Raw genomic sequence first — 14,932 nt, forward strand, 5'->3', positions numbered from 1 at the left:
AAATCAAGTTGTGTACAGCCTCCCTCCCTCTGGAATGGGAAAAGGCGTATAACTTGGTATAACCATGATTCAACCTGGTATACAGCCTATAGCTCCAACGCGAGAGGGGGGTACGTAGTTGTACAAATCAAGTTGTGTACAGCCTCCCTCCCTCTGGAATGGGAAAAGGCGTATAACTTGGTATAACCATGATTCAACCTGGTATACAGCCTATAGCTCCAACGCGAGAGGGGGGTACGTAGTTGTACAAATCAAGTTGTGTACAGCCTCCCTCCCTCTGGAATGGGAAAAGGCGTATAACTTGGTATAACCATGATTCAACCTGGTATACAGCCTATAGCTCCAATGCGAGGGGATATGTGGTTGAACAAATCAAGTTGTGTACAGCCTACCTACCTCTGGAATGGGAAAAGGCGTATAACTTGGTATAACCATGATTCAACCTGGTATACAGCCTATAGCTCCAACGCGAGAGGGGGTACATAGTTGTACAAATCAACTTGCGTACATCCTCTGTTTTGATTGGGTAAAAGGCAGAGACTTTGGTACCACCATGATTCAACCTGGTATACAGCCTGTAGCCTCAATGCGAAGGTGTATGTAGTTGAACAAATCAAGTTGTGTACAGCCTCCCTCCCTCTGGAATGGGAAAAGGCGTATAACTTGGTATAACCATGATTCAACCTGGTATACAGCCTATAGCTCCAACGCGAGAGGGGGGTACGTAGTTGTACAAATCAACTTGCGTACATCCTCTGTTTTGATTGGGTAAAAGGCAGAGACTTTGGTACCACCATGATTCAACCTGGTATACAGCCTATAGCCTCAATGCGAAGGTGTATGTAGTTGAACAAATCAAGTTGTGTACAGCCTCCCTACCTCTGGAATGGGAAAAGGCGTATAACTTGGTATAACCATGATTCAACCTGGTATACAGCCTATAGCTCCAATGGGAGGGGGTATGTTGTTGTACAAATCAAGTTGTGTACAGCCTCCCTCCCTCTGGAATGGGAAAAGGCGTACAACTTGGTATAACCATGATTCAACCTGGTATACAGCGTATAGCTCCAATGCGAGGGGATATGTAGTTGAACAAATCAAGTTGTGTACAGCCTCCCCACCTCTGGAATGGGAAAAGGCGTATAACTTGGTATAACCATGATTCAACCTGGTATACAGCCTATAGCTCCAATGCGAGGGGATATGTAGTTGAACAAATCAAGTTGTGTACAGCCTCCCTACCTCTGGAATGGGAAAAGGCGTACAACTTGGTGTAACCATGATTCAACCTGGTATACAGCCTATAGCTCCAATGCGAGGGGATATGTGGTTGAACAAATCAAGTTGTGTACAGCCTCCCTCCCTGTGGAATGGGAAAAGGCGTATAACTTGGTATAACCATGATTCAACCTGGTATACAGCCTATAGCTCCAATGCGAGGGGATATGTGGTTGAACAAATCAAGTTGCGTACAGCCTCCCTCCCTCTGGAATGGGAAAAGGCGTATATCTTGGTATAACCATGATTCAACCTGGTATACAGCCTATAGCTCCAATGCGAGGGGGTATGTGGTTGTACAAATCAAGTTGTGTACAGCCTCCCTCCCTCTGGAATGGGAAAAGGCGTACAACTTGGTATAACCATGATTCAACCTGGTATACAGCCTATAGCTCCAACGCGAGAGGGGGGTACGTAGTTGTACAAATCAAGTTGTGTACAGCCTGCCTCCCTCTGGAATGGGAAAAGGCGTATAACTTGGTATAACCATGATTCAACCTGGTATACAGCCTATAGCTCCAATGCGAGGGGGTATGTAGTTGAACAAATCAAGTTGTGTACAGCCTCCCCACCTCTGGAATGGGAAAAGGCGTATAACTTGGTATAACCATGATTCAACCTGGTATACAGCCTATAGCTCCAATACGAGGGGTATGTGGTTGAACAAATCAAGTTGGGTACAGCCTCCCTCCCTCTGGAATGGGAAAAGGCGTACACCATGGTATAACTACGATTCAACCTGGTACACAGCCTAAAGCTCCAATGCGAGGGATTATGTGGTTGAACAAATCAAGTTGTGTACAGCCTCCCTACCTCTGGAATGGGAAAAGGCGTATAACTTGGTATAACCATGATTCAACCTGGTATACAGCCTATAGCTCCAATGCGAGGGGATATGTGGTTGAACAAATCAAGTTTTGTACAACCTGCCTCCCTCTAGAATGGGAAAAGGCGCAGAACTTTGTATAACCATGATTCAACCTGGTATACAGCCTATAGCTCCAATGCGAGGGGATATGTGGTTGAACAAATCAAGTTTTGTACAGCCTGCCTCCCTCTAGAATGGGAAAAGGCGCAGAACTTTGTATAACCATGATTCAACCTGGTATACAGCCTATAGCTCCAATGCGAGGGGTATGTAGTTGAACAAATAAAGTTTGTACAGCCTCCCTCCCTCTGGAATGGGAAAAGGCGCAGAACTTTGTATAACCATGATTCAACCTGGTACACAGCCTAAAGCTCCAATGCGAGGGGGTATGTGGTTGAACAAATCAAGTTGTGTACAGCCTCCCTACCTCTGGAATGGGAAAAGGCGTATAACTTGGTATAACCATGATTCAACCTGGTATACAGCCTATAGCTCCAACGCGAGGGGACATGTAGTTGAACAAATCAAGTTGTGTACAGCCTCCCTCCCTCTGGAATGGGAAAAGGCGTACACCATGGTATAACTACGATTCAACCTGGTACACAGCCTAAAGCTCCAATGCGAGGGATTATGTGGTTGAACAAATCAAGTTGTGTACAGCCTCCCTACCTCTGGAATGGGAAAAGGCGTATAACTTGGTATAACCATGATTCAACCTGGTATACAGCCTATAGCTCCAATGCGAGGGGATATGTGGTTGAACAAATCAAGTTTTGTACAGCCTGCCTCCCTCTAGAATGGGAAAAGGCGCAGAACTTTGTATAACCATGATTCAACCTGGTATACAGCCTATAGCTCCAATGCGAGGGGATATGTGGTTGAACAAATCAAGTTTTGTACAGCCTGCCTCCCTCTAGAATGGGAAAAGGCGCAGAACTTTGTATAACCATGATTCAACCTGGTATACAGCCTATAGCTCCAATGCGAGGGGTATGTAGTTGAACAAATAAAGTTTGTACAGCCTCCCTCCCTCTGGAATGGGAAAAGGCGCAGAACTTTGTATAACCATGATTCAACCTGGTACACAGCCTATAGCTCCAATGCGAGGGGATATGTAGTTGAACAAATCAAGTTGTGTACAGCCTCCCTACCTCTGGAATGGGAAAAGGCGTACAACTTGGTGTAACCATGATTCAACCTGGTATACAGCCTATAGCTCCAATGCGAGGGGATATGTGGTTGAACAAATCAAGTTGTGTACAGCCTCCCTCCCTGTGGAATGGGAAAAGGCGTATAACTTGGTATAACCATGATTCAACCTGGTATACAGCCTATAGCTCCAACGCGAGGGGACATGTAGTTGAACAAATCAAGTTGTGTACAGCCTCCCTCCCTCTGGAATGGGAAAAGGCGTACACCATGGTATAACTACGATTCAACCTGGTACACAGCCTAAAGCTCCAATGCGAGGGATTATGTGGTTGAACAAATCAAGTTGTGTACAGCCTCCCTACCTCTGGAATGGGAAAAGGCGTATAACTTGGTATAACCATGATTCAACCTGGTATACAGCCTATAGCTCCAATGCGAGGGGATATGTGGTTGAACAAATCAAGTTTTGTACAGCCTGCCTCCCTCTAGAATGGGAAAAGGCGCAGAACTTTGTATAACCATGATTCAACCTGGTATACAGCCTATAGCTCCAATGCGAGGGGATATGTGGTTGAACAAATCAAGTTTTGTACAGCCTGCCTCCCTCTAGAATGGGAAAAGGCGCAGAACTTTGTATAACCATGATTCAACCTGGTATACAGCCTATAGCTCCAATACGAGGGGTATGTGGTTGAACAAATCAAGTTTTGTACAGCCTGCCTCCCTCTAGAATGGGAAAAGGCGTATAACTTGGTATAACCATGATTCAACCTGGTATACAGCCTATAGCTCCAATGCGAGGGGTATGTAGTTGAACAAATAAAGTTTGTACAGCCTCCCTCCCTCTGGAATGGGAAAAAGCGCAGAACTTTGTATAACCATGATTCAACCTGGTACACAGCCTATAGCTCCAATGCGAGGGGATATGTAGTTGAACAAATCAAGTTGTGTACAGCCTCCCTACCTCTGGAATGGGAAAAGGCGTACAACTTGGTGTAACCATGATTCAACCTGGTATACAGCCTATAGCTCCAATGCGAGGGGATATGTGGTTGAACAAATCAAGTTGTGTACAGCCTCCCTCCCTGTGGAATGGGAAAAGGCGTATAACTTGGTATAACCATGATTCAACCTGGTATACAGCCTATAGCTCCAATGCGAGGGGATATGTGGTTGAACAAATCAAGTTGCGTACAGCCTCCCTCCCTCTGGAATGGGAAAAGGCGTATATCTTGGTATAACCATGATTCAACCTGGTATACAGCCTATAGCTCCAATGCGAGGGGATATGTGGTTGAACAAATCAAGTTGCGTACAGCCTCCCTCCCTCTGGAATGGGAAAAGGCGTATATCTTGGTATAACCATGATTCAACCTGGTATACAGCCTATAGCTGCAATGCGAGGGGGTATGTGGTTGTACAAATCAAGTTGTGTACAGCCTCCCTCCCTCTGGAATGGGAAAAGGCGTACAACTTGGTATAACCATGATTCAACCTGGTATACAGCCTATAGCTCCAATGCGAGGGGATATGTAGTTGAACAAATCAAGTTGTGTACAGCCTCCCTACCTCTGGAATGGGAAAAGGCGTATAACTTGGTATAACCATGATTCAACCTGGTATACAGCCTATAGCTCCAATGCGAGGGGATATGTAGTTGAACAAATCAAGTTGTGTACAGCCTCCCTACCTCTGGAATGGGAAAAGGCGTACAACTTGGTGTAACCATGATTCAACCTGGTATACAGCCTATAGCTCCAATGCGAGGGGATATGTGGTTGAACAAATCAAGTTGTGTACAGCCTCCCTCCCTGTGGAATGGGAAAAGGCGTATAACTTGGTATAACCATGATTTAACCTGGTATACAGCCTATAGCTCCAATGCGAGGGGTGAGTGGTTGAACAAATCAAGTTGCGTACAGCCTCCCTCCCTCTGGAATGGGAAAAGGCGTATATCTTGGTATAACCATGATTCAACCTGGTATACAGCCTATAGCTCCAATGCGAGGGGATATGTGGTTGAACAAATCAAGTTGTGTACAGCCTCACTCCCTCTGGAATGGGAAAAGGCGTATAACTTGGTATAACCATGATTCAACCTGGTATACAGCCTATAGCTCCAATGCGAGGGGATATGTGGTTGAACAAATCAAGTTGTGTACAGCCTCACTCCCTCTGGAATGGGAAAAGGCGTATAACTTGGTATAACCATGATTCAACCTGGTATACAGCCTATAGCTCCAATGCGAGGGGATATGTGTTTGAACAAATCAAGTTGTGTACAGCCTCCCTACCTCTGGAATGGGAAAAGGCGTATAACTTGGTATAACCATGATTCAACCTGGTATACAGCCTATAGCTCCAACGCGAGAGGGGGTACATAGTTGTACAAATCAACTTGCGTACATCCTCTGTTTTGATTGGGTAAAAGGCAGAGACTTTGGTACCACCATGATTCAACCTGGTATACAGCCTATAGCCTCAATGCGAAGGTGTATGTAGTTGAACAAATCAAGTTGTGTACAGCCTCCCTCCCTCTGGAATGGGAAAAGGCGTATAACTTGGTATAACTACGATTCAACCTGGTACACAGCCTAAAGCTCCAATGCGAGGGGGTATGTGGTTGAACAAATCAAGTTGTGTACAGCCTCCCTACCTCTGGAATGGGAAAAGGCGTATAACTTGGTATAACCATGATTCAACCTGGTATACAGCCTATAGCTCCAATGCGAGGGGATATGTGGTTGAACAAATCAAGTTTTGTACAGCCTGCCTCCCTTCAGAATGGGAAAAGGCGCAGAACTTTGTATAACCATGATTCAACCTGGTATACAGCCTATAGCTCCAATGCGAGGGGATATGTAGTTGAACAAATCAAGTTGTGTACAGCCTCCCTACCTCTGGAATGGGAAAAGGCGTATAACTTGGTATAACCATGATTCAACCTGGTATACAGCCTACAGCTCCAATGCGAGGGGATATGTGGTTGAACAAATCAAGTTTTGTACAGCCTGCCTCCCTCTAGAATGGGAAAAGGCGCAGAACTTTGTATAACCATGATTCAACCTGGTATACAGCCTATAGCTCCAATGCGAGGGGATATGTAGTTGAACAAATCAAGTTGTGTACAGCCTCCCTACCTCTGGAATGGGAAAAGGCGTATAACTTGGTATAACCATGATTCAACCTGGTATACAGCCTATAGCTCCAATGCGAGGGGGTATGTAGTTGAACAAATAAAGTTGTGTACAGCCTACCTCCCTCCCTCTGGAATGGGAAAAGGCGTACAACTTGGTATAACCATGATTCAACCTGGTATACAGGCTATAGGTCCAATGCGAGGGGGTATGCGATTGAACAAATCAAGTTGGGTACAGCCTCCCTCCCTCCCTCTGGAATGGGAAAAGGCGTACAACTTGGTATAACCATGATTCAACCTGGTATACAGGCTATAGGTCCAATGCGAGGGGGTATGCGATTGAACAAATCAAGTTGTGTACAGCCTCCCTACCTCTGGAATGGGAAAAGGCGTATATCTTGGTATAACCATGATTCAACCTGGTATACAGCCTATAGCTCCAATGCGAGGGGATATGTGGTTGAACAAATCAAGTTGTGTACAGCCTCCCTCCCTGTGGAATGGGAAAAGGCGTATAACTTGGTATAACCATGATTCAACCTGGTATACAGCCTACAGCTCCAATGCGAGGGGATATGTGGTTGAACAAATCAAGTTGCGTACAGCCTCCCTCCCTCTGGAATGGGAAAAGGCGTATATCTTGGTATAACCATGATTCAACCTGGTATACAGCCTATAGCTCCAATGCGAGGGGATATGTGGTTGAACAAATCAAGTTGTGTACAGCCTCCCTACCTCTGGAATGGGAAAAGGCGTATAACTTGGTATAACCATGATTCAACCTGGTATACAGCCTATAGCTCCAACGCGAGGGGATATGTGGTTGAACAAATCAAGTTGTGTACAGCCTCCCTACCTCTGGAATGGGAAAAGGCGTATAACTTGGTATAACCATGATTCAACCTGGTATACAGCCTATAGCTCCAACGCGAGAGGGGGTACATAGTTGTACAAATCAACTTGCGTACATCCTCTGTTTTGATTGGGTAAAAGGCAGAGACTTTGGTACCACCATGATTCAACCTGGTATACAGCCTATAGCCTCAATGCGAAGGTGTATGTAGTTGAACAAGTCAAGTTGTGTACAGCCTCCCTCCCTCTGGAATGGGAAAAGGCGTATAACTTGGTATAACCATGATTCAACCTGGTATACAGCCTATAGCTCCAATGCGAGGGGGTATGTGGTTCAACAAATCAAGTTGGGTACAGCCTCCCTCCCTCTGGAATGGGAAAAGGCGTATAACTTGGTATAACCATGATTCAACCTGGTATACAGCCTATAGCTCCAATGCGAGGGGTATGTGGTTGAACAAATCAAGTTGGGTACAGCCTCCCTCCCTCTGGAATGGGAAAAGGCGTACACCATGGTATAACTACGATTCAACCTGGTACACAGCCTAAAGCTCCAATGCGAGGGATTATGTGGTTGAACAAATCAAGTTGTGTACAGCCTCCCTACCTCTGGAATGGGAAAAGGCGTATAACTTGGTATAACCATGATTCAACCTGGTATACAGCCTATAGCTCCAATGCGAGGGGATATGTGGTTGAACAAATCAAGTTTTGTACAGCCTGCCTCCCTCTAGAATGGGAAAAGGCGCAGAACTTTGTATAACCATGATTCAACCTGGTATACAGCCTATAGCTCCAATGCGAGGGGTATGTAGTTGAACAAATAAAGTTTGTACAGCCTCCCTCCCTCTGGAATGGGAAAAGGCGCAGAACTTTGTATAACCATGATTCAACCTGGTACACAGCCTATAGCTCCAATGCGAGGGGATATGTAGTTGAACAAATCAAGTTGTGTACAGCCTCCCTACCTCTGGAATGGGAAAAGGCGTACAACTTGGTGTAACCATGATTCAACCTGGTATACAGCCTATAGCTCCAATGCGAGGGGATATGTGGTTGAACAAATCAAGTTGTGTACAGCCTCCCTCCCTGTGGAATGGGAAAAGGCGTATAACTTGGTATAACCATGATTCAACCTGGTATACAGCCTATAGCTCCAATGCGAGGGGATATGTGGTTGAACAAATCAAGTTGCGTACAGCCTCCCTCCCTCTGGAATGGGAAAAGGCGTATATCTTGGTATAACCATGATTCAACCTGGTATACAGCCTATAGCTCCAATGCGAGGGGATATGTGGTTGAACAAATCAAGTTGCGTACAGCCTCCCTCCCTCTGGAATGGGAAAAGGCGTATATCTTGGTATAACCATGATTCAACCTGGTATACAGCCTATAGCTGCAATGCGAGGGGGTATGTGGTTGTACAAATCAAGTTGTGTACAGCCTCCCTTCCTCTGGAATGGGAAAAGGCGTACAACTTGGTATAACCATGATTCAACCTGGTATACAGCCTATAGCTCCAATGCGAGGGGATATGTAGTTGAACAAATCAAGTTGTGTACAGCCTCCCTACCTCTGGAATGGGAAAAGGCGTATAACTTGGTATAACCATGATTCAACCTGGTATACAGCCTATAGCTCCAATGCGAGGGGATATGTAGTTGAACAAATCAAGTTGTGTACAGCCTCCCTACCTCTGGAATGGGAAAAGGCGTACAACTTGGTGTAACCATGATTCAACCTGGTATACAGCCTATAGCTCCAATGCGAGGGGATATGTGGTTGAACAAATCAAGTTGCGTACAGCCTCCCTCCCTCTGGAATGGGAAAAGGCGTATATCTTGGTATAACCATGATTCAACCTGGTATACAGCCTATAGCTCCAATGCGAGGGGATATGTGGTTGAACAAATCAAGTTGTGTACAGCCTCACTCCCTCTGGAATGGGAAAAGGCGTATAACTTGGTATAACCATGATTCAACCTGGTATACAGCCTATAGCTCCAATGCGAGGGGATATGTGGTTGAACAAATCAAGTTGCGTACAGCCTCCCTCCCTCTGGAATGGGAAAAGGCGTTTATCTTGGTATAACCATGATTCAACCTGGTATACAGCCTATAGCTCCAATGCGAGGGGATATGTGGTTGAACAAATCAAGTTGTGTACAGCCTCACTCCCTCTGGAATGGGAAAAGGCGTATAACTTGGTATAACCATGATTCAACCTGGTATACAGCCTATAGCTCCAATGCGAGGGGATATGTGGTTGAACAAATCAAGTTGTGTACAGCCTCCCTACCTCTGGAATGGGAAAAGGCGTATAACTTGGTATAACCATGATTCAACCTGGTATACAGCCTATAGCTCCAACGCGAGAGGGGGTACATAGTTGTACAAATCAACTTGCGTACATCCTCTGTTTTGATTGGGTAAAAGGCAGAGACTTTGGTACCACCATGATTCAACCTGGTATACAGCCTGTAGCCTCAATGCGAAGGTGTATGTAGTTGAACAAATCAAGTTGTGTACAGCCTCCCTCCCTCTGGAATGGGAAAAGGCGTATATCTTGGTATAACCATGATTCAACCTGGTATACAGCCTATAGCTCCAATGCGAGGGGATATGTAGTTGAACAAATCAAGTTGTGTACAGCCTCCCTACCTCTGGAATGGGAAAAGGCGTATAACTTGGTATAACCATGATTCAACCTGGTATACAGCCTATAGCTCCAATGCGAGGGGATATGTGGTTGAACAAATCAAGTTGTGTACAGCCTCCCTACCTCTGGAATGGGAAAAGGCGTATAACTTGGTATAACCATGATTCAACCTGGTATACAGCCTATAGCTCCAACGCGAGAGGGGGTACATAGTTGTACAAATCAACTTGCGTACATCCTCTGTTTTGATTGGGTAAAAGGCAGAGACTTTGGTACCACCATGATTCAACCTGGTATACAGCCTATAGCCTCAATGCGAAGGTGTATGTAGTTGAACAAATCAAGTTGTGTACAGCCTCCCTCCCTCTGGAATGGGAAAAGGCGTATAACTTGGTATAACCATGATTCAACCTGGTATACAGCCTATAGCTCCAACGCGAGAGGGGGGTACGTAGTTGTACAAATCAAGTTATGTACAGCCTGCCTCCCTCTGGAATGGGAAAAGGCGTACAACTTGGTATAACCATGATTCAACCTGGTATACAGCCTATAGCTCCAATGCGAGGGGATATGTAGTTGAACAAATCAAGTTGTGTACAGCCTCCCTCCCTCTGGAATGGGAAAAGGCGTATAACTTGGTATAACCATGATTCAACCTGGTATACAGCCTATAGCTCCAACGCGAGAGGGGGGTACGTAGTTGTACAAATCAAGTTGTGTACAGCCTCCCTCCCTCTGGAATGGGAAAAGGCGTATAACTTGGTATAACCATGATTCAACCTGGTATACAGCCTATAGCTCCAACGCGAGAGGGGGGTACGTAGTTGTACAAATCAAGTTGTGTACAGCCTCCCTCCCTCTGGAATGGGAAAAGGCGTATAACTTGGTATAACCATGATTCAACCTGGTATACAGCCTATAGCTCCAATGCGAGGGGATATGTGGTTGAACAAATCAAGTTGTGTACAGCCTCCCTACCTCTGGAATGGGAAAAGGCGTATAACTTGGTATAACCATGATTCAACCTGGTATACAGCCTATAGCTCCAACGCGAGAGGGGGTACATAGTTGTACAAATCAACTTGCGTACATCCTCTGTTTTGATTGGGTAAAAGGCAGAGACTTTGGTACCACCATGATTCAACCTGGTATACAGCCTATAGCCTCAATGCGAAGGTGCATGTAGTTGAACAAATCAAGTTGTGTACAGCCTCCCTCCCTCTGGAATGGGAAAAGGCGTATAACTTGGTATAACCATGATTCAACCTGGTATACAGCCTATAGCTCCAACGCGAGAGGGGGGTACGTAGTTGTACAAATCAAGTTATGTACAGCCTGCCTCCCTCTGGAATGGGAAAAGGCGTACAACTTGGTATAACCATGATTCAACCTGGTATACAGCCTATAGCTCCAATGCGAGGGGATATGTAGTTGAACAAATCAAGTTGTGTACAGCCTCCCTCCCTCTGGAATGGGAAAAGGCGTATAACTTGGTATAACCATGATTCAACCTGGTATACAGCCTATAGCTCCAACGCGAGAGGGGGGTACGTAGTTGTACAAATCAAGTTGTGTACAGCCTCCCTCCCTCTGGAATGGGAAAAGGCGTATAACTTGGTATAACCATGATTCAACCTGGTATACAGCCTATAGCTCCAACGCGAGAGGGGGGTACGTAGTTGTACAAATCAAGTTGTGTACAGCCTCCCTCCCTCTGGAATGGGAAAAGGCGTATAACTTGGTATAACCATGATTCAACCTGGTATACAGCCTATAGCTCCAATGCGAGGGGATATGTGGTTGAACAAATCAAGTTGTGTACAGCCTACCTACCTCTGGAATGGGAAAAGGCGTATAACTTGGTATAACCATGATTCAACCTGGTATACAGCCTATAGCTCCAACGCGAGAGGGGGTACATAGTTGTACAAATCAACTTGCGTACATCCTCTGTTTTGATTGGGTAAAAGGCAGAGACTTTGGTACCACCATGATTCAACCTGGTATACAGCCTGTAGCCTCAATGCGAAGGTGTATGTAGTTGAACAAATCAAGTTGTGTACAGCCTCCCTCCCTCTGGAATGGGAAAAGGCGTATAACTTGGTATAACCATGATTCAACCTGGTATACAGCCTATAGCTCCAACGCGAGAGGGGGGTACGTAGTTGTACAAATCAACTTGCGTACATCCTCTGTTTTGATTGGGTAAAAGGCAGAGACTTTGGTACCACCATGATTCAACCTGGTATACAGCCTATAGCCTCAATGCGAAGGTGTATGTAGTTGAACAAATCAAGTTGTGTACAGCCTCCCTACCTCTGGAATGGGAAAAGGCGTATAACTTGGTATAACCATGATTCAACCTGGTATACAGCCTATAGCTCCAATGGGAGGGGGTATGTTGTTGTACAAATCAAGTTGTGTACAGCCTCCCTCCCTCTGGAATGGGAAAAGGCGTACAACTTGGTATAACCATGATTCAACCTGGTATACAGCGTATAGCTCCAATGCGAGGGGATATGTAGTTGAACAAATCAAGTTGTGTACAGCCTCCCCACCTCTGGAATGGGAAAAGGCGTATAACTTGGTATAACCATGATTCAACCTGGTATACAGCCTATAGCTCCAATGCGAGGGGATATGTAGTTGAACAAATCAAGTTGTGTACAGCCTCCCTACCTCTGGAATGGGAAAAGGCGTATAACTTGGTATAACCATGATTCAACCTGGTATACAGCCTATAGCTCCAACGCGAGAGGGGGTACATAGTTGTACAAATCAACTTGCGTACATCCTCTGTTTTGATTGGGTAAAAGGCAGAGACTTTGGTACCACCATGATTCAACCTGGTATACAGCCTATAGCCTCAATGCGAAGGTGTATGTAGTTGAACAAATCAAGTTGTGTACAGCCTCCCTCCCTCTGGAATGGGAAAAGGCGTATAACTTGGTATAACCATGATTCAACCTGGTATACAGCCTATAGCTCCAACGCGAGAGGGGGGTACGTAGTTGTACAAATCAAGTTATGTACAGCCTGCCTCCCTCTGGAATGGGAAAAGGCGTACAACTTGGTATAACCATGATTCAACCTGGTATACAGCCTATAGCTCCAATGCGAGGGGATATGTAGTTGAACAAATCAAGTTGTGTACAGCCTCCCTCCCTCTGGAATGGGAAAAGGCGTATAACTTGGTATAACCATGATTCAACCTGGTATACAGCCTATAGCTCCAACGCGAGAGGGGGGTACGTAGTTGTACAAATCAAGTTGTGTACAGCCTCCCTCCCTCTGGAATGGGAAAAGGCGTATAACTTGGTATAACCATGATTCAACCTGGTATACAGCCTATAGCTCCAACGCGAGAGGGGGGTACGTAGTTGTACAAATCAAGTTGTGTACAGCCTCCCTCCCTCTGGAATGGGAAAAGGCGTATAACTTGGTATAACCATGATTCAACCTGGTATACAGCCTATAGCTCCAATGCGAGGGGATATGTGGTTGAACAAATCAAGTTGTGTACAGCCTACCTACCTCTGGAATGGGAAAAGGCGTATAACTTGGTATAACCATGATTCAACCTGGTATACAGCCTATAGCTCCAACGCGAGAGGGGGTACATAGTTGTACAAATCAACTTGCGTACATCCTCTGTTTTGATTGGGTAAAAGGCAGAGACTTTGGTACCACCATGATTCAACCTGGTATACAGCCTGTAGCCTCAATGCGAAGGTGTATGTAGTTGAACAAATCAAGTTGTGTACAGCCTCCCTCCCTCTGGAATGGGAAAAGGCGTATAACTTGGTATAACCATGATTCAACCTGGTATACAGCCTATAGCTCCAACGCGAGAGGGGGGTACGTAGTTGTACAAATCAACTTGCGTACATCCTCTGTTTTGATTGGGTAAAAGGCAGAGACTTTGGTACCACCATGATTCAACCTGGTATACAGCCTATAGCCTCAATGCGAAGGTGTATGTAGTTGAACAAATCAAGTTGTGTACAGCCTCCCTACCTCTGGAATGGGAAAAGGCGTATAACTTGGTATAACCATGATTCAACCTGGTATACAGCCTATAGCTCCAATGGGAGGGGGTATGTTGTTGTACAAATCAAGTTGTGTACAGCCTCCCTCCCTCTGGAATGGGAAATGGCGTACAACTTGGTATAACCATGATTCAACCTGGTATACAGCGTATAGCTCCAATGCGAGGGGATATGTAGTTGAACAAATCAAGTTGTGTACAGCCTCCCCACCTCTGGAATGGGAAAAGGCGTATAACTTGGTATAACCATGATTCAACCTGGTATACAGCCTATAGCTCCAATGCGAGGGGATATGTAGTTGAACAAATCAAGTTGTGTACAGCCTCCCTACCTCTGGAATGGGAAAAGGCGTACAACTTGGTGTAACCATGATTCAACCTGGTATACAGCCTATAGCTCCAATGCGAGGGGATATGTGGTTGAACAAATCAAGTTGTGTACAGCCTCCCTCCCTGTGGAATGGGAAAAGGCGTATAACTTGGTATAACCATGATTCAACCTGGTATACAGCCTATAGCTCCAATGCGAGGGGATATGTGGTTGAACAAATCAAGTTGCGTACAGCCTCCCTCCCTCTGGAATGGGAAAAGGCGTATATCTTGGTATAACCATGATTCAACCTGGTATACAGCCTATAGCTCCAATGCGAGGGGGTATGTGGTTGTACAAATCAAGTTGTGTACAGCCTCCCTCCCTCTGGAATGGGAAAAGGCGTACAACTTGGTATAACCATGATTCAACCTGGTATACAGCCTATAGCTCCAACGCGAGAGGGGGGTACGTAGTTGTACAAATCAAGTTGTGTACAGCCTGCCTCCCTCTGGAATGGGAAAAGGCGTATAACTTGGTATAACCATGATTCAACCTGGTATACAGCCTATAGCTCCAATGCGAGGGGATATGTAGTTGAACAAATCAAGTTGTGTACAGCCTCC

This window comes from Asterias amurensis, chromosome 17 (assembly GCF_032118995.1).
Source record: "Asterias amurensis chromosome 17, ASM3211899v1".
NCBI lineage: Eukaryota > Metazoa > Echinodermata > Asteroidea > Forcipulatida > Asteriidae > Asterias > Asterias amurensis.